The sequence below is a fragment of the Peromyscus eremicus genome, chromosome 11 (genome assembly GCF_949786415.1).
Source record: "Peromyscus eremicus chromosome 11, PerEre_H2_v1, whole genome shotgun sequence".
In the NCBI taxonomy this organism is placed as follows: domain Eukaryota; kingdom Metazoa; phylum Chordata; class Mammalia; order Rodentia; family Cricetidae; genus Peromyscus; species Peromyscus eremicus.
In genome coordinates this window covers 56,046,440-56,059,149 of record NC_081427.1, presented here as the reverse complement: position 1 = coordinate 56,059,149, position 12,710 = coordinate 56,046,440, and the positions used below count along the sequence as shown (strand labels likewise).

The 12,710-nt window shown below is 40.4% G+C and overlaps 1 long non-coding RNA gene across 1 annotated transcript; it reads left to right on the top strand.

Annotated features, from left to right (window-relative positions):
• Positions 1-6,805: 6,805 nt before the first annotated feature.
• On the top strand, positions 6,806-11,806 carry LOC131921782 (uncharacterized). Its single transcript, XR_009382091.1, has 2 exons — positions 6,806-6,940; positions 11,648-11,806. It is a non-coding gene; the product is annotated as an uncharacterized LOC131921782 (long non-coding RNA).
• The last annotated feature ends 904 nt before the right edge of the window (positions 11,807-12,710 follow it).

The following is a 12,710-nucleotide window of genomic DNA, read 5'->3' as shown; positions in this document are numbered from 1 at the left end:
AATTATCTTTCTGTTTTATCTATAGAACACTCATATTACAAAATCATTTGTCACCTGAAGAATGTGGTTAAAGATTACAAAGGCAAAAAAAGGAAAAAGAAAAAAAGTAGGAAAGAAAATAAGAATTCCAGTTAATGAATTAAAATATTATGTCATGCTTTCTGGAAGTCTGGATGCCTACTACTTTGTCAGAATTTGTCATTTTTAACTTGTTTTGATATCTTCTTACTCTAAATAAATTTCTGCATATGTACCTAATTGAGTGCCATTTTCCTCAAAGAGTATCTAAAATTTTTCATTGATTTTCGGGCCATACACAATCTAGACCCATCCATGAGAGGCACATTTTGAAAAATAAAAATAGGTCAGATCTTATTATCAGTGCATTAGATACCTTAATGGCTAATGCATCTTTCAAGGTGGAAACACTCACAGCGAGAACATCTTATGTTCCCAGGGTGACTATGAGAAAATAATACATTCTCTCAAATATTAAGGTGAGTACTACAGTCACGACATAATGATCAGTAGAAGCCATTGAGATTTCTTCACTTATAGCATCCATATGTTTGTTCTGTTCTTTCTGCTATACCTCAAGGACCAAACTCTGGTGAAGTTCTAGCCAGTGTTCTTGGGCAGTGAAGTGCTGCTGTCTTCCTTGATAGACTTCCCTTCTTTTAATGTTTTGCATTTACTTATTTATTTTGTGTGTGTGCACAGTGTGTGGGGTGTGCCGTAGCATGTGTGGGGAGATCAGAGGACGATTTATGGGAATCAGTTCTCTCCTTCCGTCATGTAGGCCCAGGGATCAAAACCAAGTCATCCGGTTTGGTGGCAAAGCACCTTTACTTGCTGAGTCACCTAACTGGACCCAACACTCCCCTCTTGGTCCCATTTCCTTTGCCTCTGTATTGCTTCTGTCACATTAGTAACCTCCAATATGTGTGCACCAGGTAGACAAGCAAGAACACATCACAAAATTACTGGGTGAAACATGGTCTGGGGAGTTTGGCATTCTCCACAAATTGCTCACTGGACAAGGTAAAGATAATGAATATAGTAGTTCTCATCAGGAGGAATTATATGTTGCAGCCTGCACACATGCTCACAAACTGGTTCCTACCAAAATAAAAGTGCACAAATATTACAGTCAACAAGACAACCCATAATACATTTCCTGCCCCATCGCTACAAGAGGGAAATACCTAGAATGGGGCTATGGCATCTTGTCTGTCCATATTCATTTTCCTTCCCCTCAGCATCATCAGGATTTTGAATGGGCTGACAATGTGCCCCAATAAACTGCATTTATCAGCCTTTCTTGATGTGGGACAGGTACTGGTTGCTGGATAGACCTCTCTAGAATACCCTGTCAACCCTCTTGTCCTATTTAGGACAACCATTGCTGTACCAAAACACCATGACCAAAGCAACTGGGAGAGGAAAGGGTTTATTCGACTTACACTTCCATATCACTGTTCATCATTGAAGGAAGTCAGGACAGGAACTCAAGCAGGGCAGGAACCTGGAGGCAGAAGCTGATGCAGTGGTCCTGGAGGAGTGTTGATTACTGGCTAGCTCCCCGTGGCTTAATCAGCCTGCTTTTTTATAGAACTTAGGCCCACCTTCCCAGAGGCTGTCCCACCTACAATGAGCTGGCCCTCCAACATCAATCAAAGATGAAGAAAATGTTCTACAGGGTTGCCTACAGCATAGTCTTATGGAGGCATTGTCTCAACTAATGTTCCCTTCTCTCAGATGACTCTAGCCTGTGTCAAGTTGATATAAAATTAGACAGCATACCTTACAAACAATATTTTTCTATGACCCTGTAAGAGGGGGTATGCTCAGGGTACAATATGTCTGCTGTGTTCCTAAAACACAAGACCATGTACGGTGAATATATTATACATAGGGAAAACCATATGATAGCTGGGCACTTTAAAGACCTAATGAGAACTACTCTCAACAGCTTGACCAGGCCAAAAGGAACACAACAATGAATCAATTCACAAAACAACAAGTGCAGTGGGAAAAAAATGGAACTGAACAGAGTGTGAAAAATTAGATACAGAATGAAGTCCAAGAGGAAACACATCCCGAGAAGCAGAACACATTTCCAGACTGATCTTCCCTGTCCTTGAATTCTCCACAGGTGAAAACTGAAGAAAATGTTAAATCTGTGTTTTGAAGGGTGAGCAACGGCAATAGGCTTCCGTTTTTAAATGACATTGCAAAATTAAAGAAAAAAATCAGGAGTTAAAACAACAGCATTAAGAATCAAGCCATGGGCTAAATATAGAGAGGACCATGAGCAAAATGGCAGAAACCCAAGTCAGTGATCTGTGATGCAGCCTTGGAAAAAAACTCAGAAATGGGAAAGATGAAAGACAAAGAAAGAGACAGTGTGAATCAGAGGACAAAATGAAGGAAATCACATTCTCCCCCAAAAACTAACTGATGAATCCTCAAAGTCAGAACAGAATCATAGTCCTGAAAAATAGAGAAGAAAAGAGGTATTGCTTGAAACCAAATACTTCCTTCTGACTTAAAGTCAGGGAGTTGGGGAATGAAACAAACCTTAGTGGAATACATATTACTATAATCATCAAAATCCAGCTTCATAGTTTATGGCAAAAGAATAGAAACCTCCCCAGAAAAGTGAAGAATTGCCAAAGATGCCTAGTGAAGATATTAATACTATTACCTAAAGATTATGTTGTTATGTGGTTTGAAAACCTGAAAGCATCAACTGGAAAAAGTACATATTAATAACAATTACAAAGTCGATATGTGGCTGAACACAAAAGACCATACTTATTTTTAACAATTACAAGCACTTTACAAATAGTAATTTTGATAATGAACAAAGAAAAGGCTTGAAATAAATTTCACAAAAACTATTCAGGTCCTGAATGAAAACAACTTTAAATTCATGTGAGAGACAACAGAAGATTGTTTTAATAGAAAAACATACTTGGTACTGGGTAGGAAACTGCATTTATAAAGAAGTCAATTTTCTCTATTGAATTTATCAATTCAATACAATATGAAAGTGCTTGAAAAATTTTTATTTTGTGAGGAATAGGAAAGCTTACCAAAATGATCTAAAAATGATATATAAGTTGTATTATTTTAGCTAATTTTTCTTGTGGTTGTGATTAAATGCCTGGCAGAAACAACTAAGGGAGAAGGCCTTATTTTGGCCCACAGTTTCGGAGGAGTTAGCCCATGATTTTGTGGCTCTGTGGTCAAGCAGAATATCGTGGTAGCAAGAGGTTATGGAGAAGGAGGCTTTCTACCTCAAGGCAGGCAAGAAGCAAAGAGAAAGGAAGGGGTTGAGGACCAAGGATAGCCTCTGGGGGCATGCCCCCAAGGATCTACCTCTTCCAGTTATGTCCCAATGTCTAAAGTCTCCAGAATCTTCCAAAATAACATCACTAGCTGAGGACCAATAATTCAGCCTATGAACCTCTTGGATAGGGGGCATTTTATAATCAAATCACAGCATAAGGTATCTGAAGAAGCCTGAAAAGGGAGGGGCATAATAACCAAAGGTTAGTACCTCCATGATTAGACCATCAGAATGATTTGGTGACCATAAAAATATGATTATCACACATTAAGGGAAGTCAGTCAACAGAACAAAATAGAATGCCGACTACAGGACAGAATATTCTACCTTGCATATTGTAACCATAACTTTGGCTGTCTATTGTTTATAGACACAGGGATTTTGCTTATGGTAAGAACTGGAGATATAAGGGCACTGGGAAAGTCAATTTGGAAAAAAAATAGATTTCTAATTTAATATATTTATTTTTGCCTCTATACTTTTGACATTTTTACCCCACTTCTTCTAACCAAATTTCATATAGATCCAAATTCATAATCATATAATAATTGTAAATGATACAAAATGTTTGAGAGGTAATGGAAACGTTCTCAAACAAGGTTGTGCTGATGACTACATAAGACTACATCTGCTAAACGCTTCTGAATACTACATTTTAAAATAGGTTAACTTGATGATAATCTAAGTTGCAACTTCATAATCTAATAGTAGGTATAAATAAAAGGTTAAACCAAAGAAGTACTATTAAAAATTAGACTGAACAGTTTTATTAGTTAAAACTGAAGTTTTAAAAAACCTTCCCCAGCATGACACAGAACCCAGAAGCAAGGACAAAATAAAAGATACATTTGGATAACAGCAAAAACAAAATTCAAAGAAAAGGTCAGAGCAGAAAAATCTATAACGAGTAAGAAATAGAACTGATTTCTTTTATTTGGTCAGTAACAGAAGTGGGAATAGTAAGATACATGATATGTAAAGATATATCATATACATGTGGTGAGTTCCTTGAGTACCTTTTCTCTATACAGTTATTTATTAACACTATATTACCAATAGTACTTACCAAGTATTGTTAATGTTATAAGTAAATCAGAATACGCCCCATTTATCAGCATAAATGTTAGTAACATGACTGACCCCCACTCTCATGCTCATGAGCAGATGCGGTGCCTACATCATGGGAGTCTTCAGGAAAGAGTCAGAGTTTGAAATGGGCCTTTGATTATAGTAAGAGTTGAACAGAGGCTTTTGAATGCCAGAAAATATCTGGGAGAGGAAAATTGCTTATTTTTCAGTGATTTAGATATCAAATTAGAGCAGTGTTTTCAGATCTGCATATGGCTCTGTTCTTAATTGTCAAGTAGGTGTAAGAAGCATTCTGAAACTGTGGACCAAAACAAGACTAACTTCAGCATTAAGGAGAGGAACACATTTGTTAAATGTCGCTTATGAGTTGAGGCTTTAGATGAGACTCAACTTTGAGTACTTATACAAGTAAATGTGACTGGTTACTCAAACCGCCACTGATCTCTACTTTTCTCCCTCTTTCTCCTTTTTTCTTTTAAAGACCTCAGTACCTCTCTAAACAATGTGGTCCATCAACCAAGGGCATCAACTGGACACAAGTTCTCTCTTTGTCATTCTTATAACCTGCAATTATTCATATATAAGTTACATTACAGAAGCATGCCTTAAATTATTACATTGCTTTTCTCCCTCCCAATTTCTGATTCAGATGCAACATTGTAGCTTAACAGTCTTTGGTTCTTTTGCTACATCTAAGTTTACTGGTTTTTTTTCTTTTATTTTCATCTGTAAAAGCACATTAGGGAAAATATCATATATAAGATACTTTGAATTGCCGGGCAGTAGTGGTGCACGCCTTTAATCCCAGTGCTCAAGAGACAGAGGCAGGCAGATCTCTGTAAGTTCAAGGCTAACTGGTCTACAGAGTGAGTTCCAGGACAGCCAGGCCTACACAAAGAAACTCTGTCTCAAGAAAAAGAAAGAAAGAAAGAAAGAAAGAAAGAAAGAAAGAAAGAAAGAAAGAAAGAAAGAAAGAAAGAAAGAAAGAAAGAAAGAAAGAAAGGAAGAAAGGAAGAAAGGAAGAAAAGAAGAAAGAAAAAGAAAGAAAGAAGAAAGAAAAGGATACTTTGAATTGTCTATCAAACTGATGAAAAAAACCTAATTCTCTTTGTAGAAATATTCTAGTTTTCTAGTTTTTTTTTTTTAACTTCAGTAAAAATTGTCTTGAAGTTCCCATCCCAATAGTCTTCTCCAACCCACCGGTCAGTGCTCTGTTATTAAACATTGTTTTTGACCACACATGGATAGTCCCTTCCCTGAGCTTAGGGAATCTGTGGACAGTCACCACCTGTCTTAGTTAGGGTTTACTATTACTGTGAAGAGACACCATGGCCAGGGCAACTCCTATAACAGAAACATTTAATTGAGGGTGGCTCACTTACAATTTCAGAGGTTCAGTCCATTATGATCGTGAAGGGGAGCATGGCAGCGTACAGGCAGACATGGTGCTGGAGCTGAGAGTCCTACATCTTGACTCAGAGGCAACAGGAAGTCAACTGACTGTCACACGGAGAGAAGCTTGAGAAAAAGTCCTCAAGGGCCACCCAACAATGACATACTTCCTCCAGAAGATGTGGCCCAGATTAAAGGTGTGCCCTCCAGCCTCAAGGTCTGAATTAAAGACACGTGTCATCCAGCCTCCTCCAATAAGACCCCCACTTCCTCCAACAAGGCCACACCTCTTAATAGTGCCGCTCCTTATGAACTTACAGGGACCAACTACCTTCAAACTACCACACCTCCTTAGAACCATCACTCCTTGCAACTTCACCACTCCTGGGAAACTGACCAAGCCAAACAATAAGAAAGATGCCTCCAAGGAAAATGCCCAGGGCCATGCTGTAGAGCAGATTCCCCTAGAGAGTTTGCTACATTTTCTTGCACTCAAATGCTGCTCAGTGTTCAACAGTAAGAATGCTCTTTAACAAGACACTAAGGGACAGCTTGGTCTATGCCTCCCTAGATAAAGCCCTCCATCTGAACTGAGGGTTTATGAGACTATTCTATATGCCATCCAGTCTGCTTCAGTTACTTTCACGTGCTGTGACCACCATACCTGGAGGAAGCAACTGCCTTCTTCCCAACCCTCTTGCATCTGTCACAGGTAGAAATCAGTCCTGGTTGTACACTTTCTCGAGTATAGTTGATAACAACTAATTCATCGCCATTCATTATCACAAACCGCTCCAGCTGGCAGGGTTCTCATGTAGCTACAGTAGACCCTTCTCCCCCAAGAGCATATGCTCTTTGTGCAGGGATCAGCATCCTTCTGTGCTGAAGAGTGACCCTCTGTTGGGTCAGCGTCTCCATTATTCTTCCTGTCTGACACAATAAACATCCTTCAGCAATCCTAGAATATAGTACTTGACTCTCTCCAGCGCAAGTGAAACTAAATAGTGTAATGAATGAAACTAAACCACGGTGCAGGTGCAAGAACGCTTTCTCCATCAACTACACTCTCCAAAGTTGCAGGGAAACTTGAAGGAATGCAAGAAGGTAAGGATACTATGTATTTGCATGAAAGAATGCACTCGGGAGGCAGAGCCAGGCAGATCTCTGAGTTCGAGGCCAGCCTGATCTACAGAGCAAGATCCCAAAAAAAAAAAAAAAAAAAAAAAAAAAAAAGAATGCTAGGACACTTTTTAGACAAAGTATGCTTTCCACACAATGGAGATAAAAATACCTCATTCAGAATCTAGCCTTTTCACTCAAGAGAAAACATGTTTTTGTTGACAGGGAGTGCAGTTTGTTTATCACTTACATAAAGTTGTCGGTGTGAGCATTCTCACGGTGAGCCCCTTCATAGCAGATGTAAAGGAAGGAGTAAAGAACAAGGGTTTGATTTGTCAACTGAAACTCCAAAGAGGAGGAAAAGGATCCATCAAGTGATCCTGTGCTCCCATGCGCGAGGCAGTTTTCCTCAGTGGTTCTGCGGATGACATTCTCATAGAGGAGGAAAAAAAGAACCTTCATCACAAAGTTAGTTGGATACAAGATTACTATGGTTGCAGACAGATAACAGTCATGATTATAGATTATTTATCCCAGGCTGTTAAAAAAGAGAATTCCTTTAATAGCTATCAGTTAGGAGCACATGCTGGTATATTTTAACTCTTTGCAGTCCAGTTGAATTTGTAAAGCTAAATAAATATCTGTGAGTGGGCTTTTGCAAAACTAAAAAGAAAAAAAAAAATACCTCTGTCAGAAATAACCACATGACTTTTATAAGCTTCACATATTATAATAAATTCCAGACAGGGTCTCATGTAACACAGATTGTCTTCAAATGTGCTATATGAATGGCCTTGAACTACTGATCTTTTTCCCTCCGTCTCCCAAAGAGAGGCAAGGCATGTTCTGCCACATGTACCCCCCATCACCATGGCAACCTCTAAAACAAAAGAAAAGTCAGGAGGAAGTTCTGATCCTGTCTTATTAGAAGCCCCTTTATTCCTTTGGCAGTGACACTCAACAATTCTCAATCTATGTTCTACTTCAGAAAAGCCTACAAATTGTGTAAGGTGAAAGGTCAGAAGAGAGTAAGAATAAGCAGGCAGCAAAACTACCACGTAATTATTCAGCCACTCAAAATCTGACTGCCCTGAAGAAGAAATGTGAGATACCAAAGGAGGGGGCACATCTGAAAGGTTTTCCCTCTGGGCTTTATTTTAACATTAGACTTCCATGTGATTAGTTAGCACTCTCTGCGATTGGTTCCTAATTTCATATCCCTAAAGGAGACTACAGAGCAGGACATCAAATCAAACCCCATGAAGCCTGGTTCTCCAATAAAAGAACAAATTGACCCATCTGGCATCGCTATAGTGATTGTACTTTAATCTGTTCCTCTAAAGATGGCTTGACAATGGATAGTAGCAGAACCATTAACAAAACTTCTCTAGAGACAAATGGAGCTGAATACTAAAGACAGATGTAGCCCCAGAGGAGAAGACAGCTCTCCTTGGCTGGCCCCTCTGAGCACTAACATATCCCTTGGTATCCATAGCTCCCCAAAGTGCAATTTGCTGCCAGCTTATAAGCTAATGGAATTGGAGGTGATGCAGTAGTTACCTGAGTGTGTGACTCTGTTCCTTTGAACTGTTACTTTTTACAGTGTTCTGAAATTGGTCATCTCAGACAGCTGGTACATCAGTGAACTGTTTTGTTTGCTAAAGCCTTGTTCCAAAGCCTTGTTTGCTTTCACTATTCTCCAACCCAACACTGGAATAATCAAGGATTGACTTGTCAGGAAATGAGTTAGGAGCCACAAGGAAGTGAGATCCATGTTTAACTAACATGCAATTAGTTAATGACACATAAGAGGTAAGGTGGGAAGCTGAGTGGTACTGATTGTTCAAAGAAGTATACCCTGTGTTGTGGAAAAACACACCCCATACACCATGAACCAGAAAATGAAACATGTAAACCCTATACCTGGCCTTGGGTGGTAGCTAGAAGTTTTCCTGTGTCCTGGCCGGCCAGCAGTCAGGACAAATCTCTCCCACTTGCGTCCCCCAAGTAAGCACACAGAGGCTTATATTAATTATAACTGCTTGGCCATTAGCTCAGACTTATTACTGACTAGCTCTTACATTTAAACTCAGCCCATTTCTGTTAATCTATATGTCGCCATGTGTTCCGTGGCTTTACCTGCGTGCCATTACATGCTGCTCCCTGGACAGCGGGATGGCGTGTCCTCTGCTCTGTCTTTCTCCTTCCCCTCTCTAGTTAGAATGTCCTGCCTAACCTTATTCTGCCTCATCATTGGCCGCACAGCTTTATTTATCAACCAATCGGAGCAACACATATTCACAGCATACAGAACGATAACACCCATCATTGGGTAGCATATCCTGATACATAAAATACACTGGGGACAATGATGCTTCTCTAAAGTTCTGGGTGTTGCAACATTGGATTCCCTGTTGTCAGGAATAGAAGGAACCCACAGCCCCATCTGCACCCATCTGAATCCATCACATTACCAAGTCCATGCTTCCTCCAGATGACTCCAGGTTCTGAGTGTGCATAGCTATGCTGTGGGATGTTCTGTATGGCAAATGTGTTGCTAATTAGTCAATAAATAAAACACTGATTGGCCATTGGCTAGGCAGGAAGTGTAGGTGGGACAAGGAGGAGAATAAAGCTGGGAAGTGGAAGGCTGAGTCAGAGAGACACTGCCAGCCGCCATGATGAGAAACAGCATGTGAAGATGCCGGTAAGCCACGAGCCATGTGGCAAGGTATAGATTAATGGAAATGGATTAATTTAAGCTGTAAGGACAGTTAGCAAGAAGCCTGCCATGGCCATACAGTTTGTAACCAATATAAGTCTCTGTGTTTACTTGGTCGGGTCTGAGGCTGTGGGACTGGCAGGTGATAGAGATTTGTCCTGACTGTGGGCCAGGCAGGAAAACTCTAGCTACATAGCTATGATCTGTTCTTAGAGGATATAAAGCCCTCAAGCTGGAGACCTGGGCTGCAGAACTCTATTAATCATTTACCCACCTGCACTGCCACCTGAGACCCTTCTTGGCAGCCCCTCCTTCCTCTTTTGATTCACATGTGTCGGCCCTGTAACGTGGTCTCAGACTCCCCACCCATCCCCACTCTCTTCCTCTCTTCTCTAACTTTTGCAAACATTTGCCCCAATAAATCTCCCAATGTAACACAATATTGAAAACTGTTCTCAGAGAACTCTGATTGACACACAGTTTACATAACATAGTCAACAGATTTTAATCTCCTTCATTTTTTTCTCACATTTGACACATGCAATCACTTATAAGGCTTTCTTGATTATCTTTCAAGAATATGCATGTTTCTTCTACCTTAAATGGATAATCAGGATTCTCAAGTATCTGCAATCACATGCTGCTAAATAAAAATAAGCTGTAGGGGATGGCTAGATGGCTCAGCATGTAAGAACACTTGCTGCCAAGCCTGACAATATGAGTTCAATCCCTAGGACCCACATGGTAGAAGGAAAGAGCTGATTCTCAAAAGGGATCCTCTAATCATACACCCTCTTGGCATATTCTTCCCACAGACTAAATGAAGAAATCCTAAAAATCGTAAAAAGAATAATCTATATTAACTTTTCATCCCTTCAAGAAATACCATGTTGCTTTTATACATCTCTGTGCTTGGCTCCCTTGATGATACAGGAATGAATGAGATAGAGTCAGTCCTCACCCTGTTGCAATTCACAGTAGAAATAACTTTTCAAATCATAATTGTGATGGGATAGACAAGAAAAATATGAAGTTGTTTGTCTGTCTTCATTTCAGATTGCTATGATAAAATACCTTGACAAAAGCAACTTGGGGTGAACAATGTATTTTAGCTTACCATTCAAGATTTCAGTCCACCCTTGCATGGAAGTTAAGGCATGGAACTTGAAGCAGCTAGCCATATCTAGTCAAGGGTGAAAAGAAAATGAATGCAAACATGCTTCCTAGTGCTCAGCCGCTTTCTCCTTCTTCAGGTAATCCAGGACCCAAATCCAGGAATGGCCCTGCCCATTTTTAAACTGAGTCTTCTCACAGTGATCGACATAATCAAAATAATCCCCCTGCAGACACACCCACAAGCCAACATAATCTGGTTGATTCTTCATTAAGACTCTCTTCCCAGGTGATTTGATACTATTCTGGTTGGTAATTAAAACTAACCGTCATAATCTTGTTGATCTTTTCAAAGTACCAGCTCTTTGTTTCATTGATTTTTTTTAATTTTTTTGTTGTTGTTTCTTTGTTTTTATTTATTTATTTTGCATCCTGACCACAGTTTCCCTTCTCCTCTCCTCCCAGTCCCTCTCCTCACCTCCCCCTCCCCGCCCCAGTCCACTCCTCCTCTGTTTCTGTTCAGAAAAAGGCAGGCCTCCCATGGATATCAACAAAACATGGCATATCAAATTGCAGCAAGACTAAATACTCCCCTTGTACTAAATACCTCCCCTTGTACAAAAGCCAGCAAAAGAGCTAAAGACAGCTTCTGCCCCTACTGTTAGCAGTCCCACAAGAAGACCAAGCTACACAACTGTTCCATATATGCAGAGGGCCTAGGTCAGTCCCATGCAGGCTCCCTGGTTGTCAATTAAGTCTCTGTGAGCCTCTATGAGCCCAGGTTAGTTGTTTCTGTGGGGTTTTTTGTGATGTCTTTGATCTCTCTGGCTTCTATAATCCTTCCTCCTTTTCTTCAGCAGGATTCACCGAGCTTGGTCTAATATTTGGCTGTGAGTCTCTGCATCTGTTTCCATCAACTGCTGGAGGAAGCCTCCCTGATGACAATTGGTCTTGGCAGCAATCTATGAGTATAACAGAATATCATTGGGCATCATTATATTGACTTTTTTTCTCCAGTCATGTTTGGTTCTACCTTAGGGCCATCCAGCCTCTGAGTCCTGGTGCTCCAGGCAGTGTCGGGGTGGGGTAACTCTTATGGCATGGGTCTCAGGTTAGACCAGTCATTTGTTGGCCACTGCCTCAATCTATGCATCACCCTTATCCCAGCACATTCCATAAGCAAGACAGACTGTAGATCAAAGGTTATGTGGCTGGGTTGGTGTCCCAGTCCCTCCACTGGAAGTCTTGCCTGGTCACAGGAGATGGCCAGTTCAGGCTACATATCCACTATTGCTAGGAGTCTTAGCTGGGGACATCCTTGTAGATTCCTGGGAGTTTCCCTTACACCAGGTTTCTACCTACCCCTGAAATGACCCCATTTCCAGTTATCTTTCAGTACTCTCCCCCTCCACACCCCCAACCTGATCACTCATGTTCCCATCCCCACCTGCCCCCAATCCACCCATGAAATCTCTTTTATTTCCCCTTCCCAGGGAGATCCCAGTGTTGCCCTCCTTGGGCCCTCCTTGTTACTTAACCTCTCTGGGTTTGCAGATTGTAGTATAGTTATCCTTTATTTTACAGCTAATATCCACTTATGAGTGAGTACACACCATGTCTATCTTTCTGGGTCTGGGTTAACTCACTCAAGATGATTTTTTTTTTCAAGTTCCATCCATTTGTCTGCAAATTTCATGATGTGGTTTTTTTAGACAGCTGAGTAGTACTCCATTTATAAATGTACCACATTTTCTTTGTCCATTCTTCTGCTGAGGGATATCTAGGTTGTTTCCAGGTTCTGGCTATTACAAATGAAGCTGCTCTGAAAATAGTTTGAGCATCCTTTGGGTATATGCCCAAGAGTAATACAGCTGGGTCTTGATGTAGATCAGTTCCCAGTTTTCTGAGAAACTACCATAT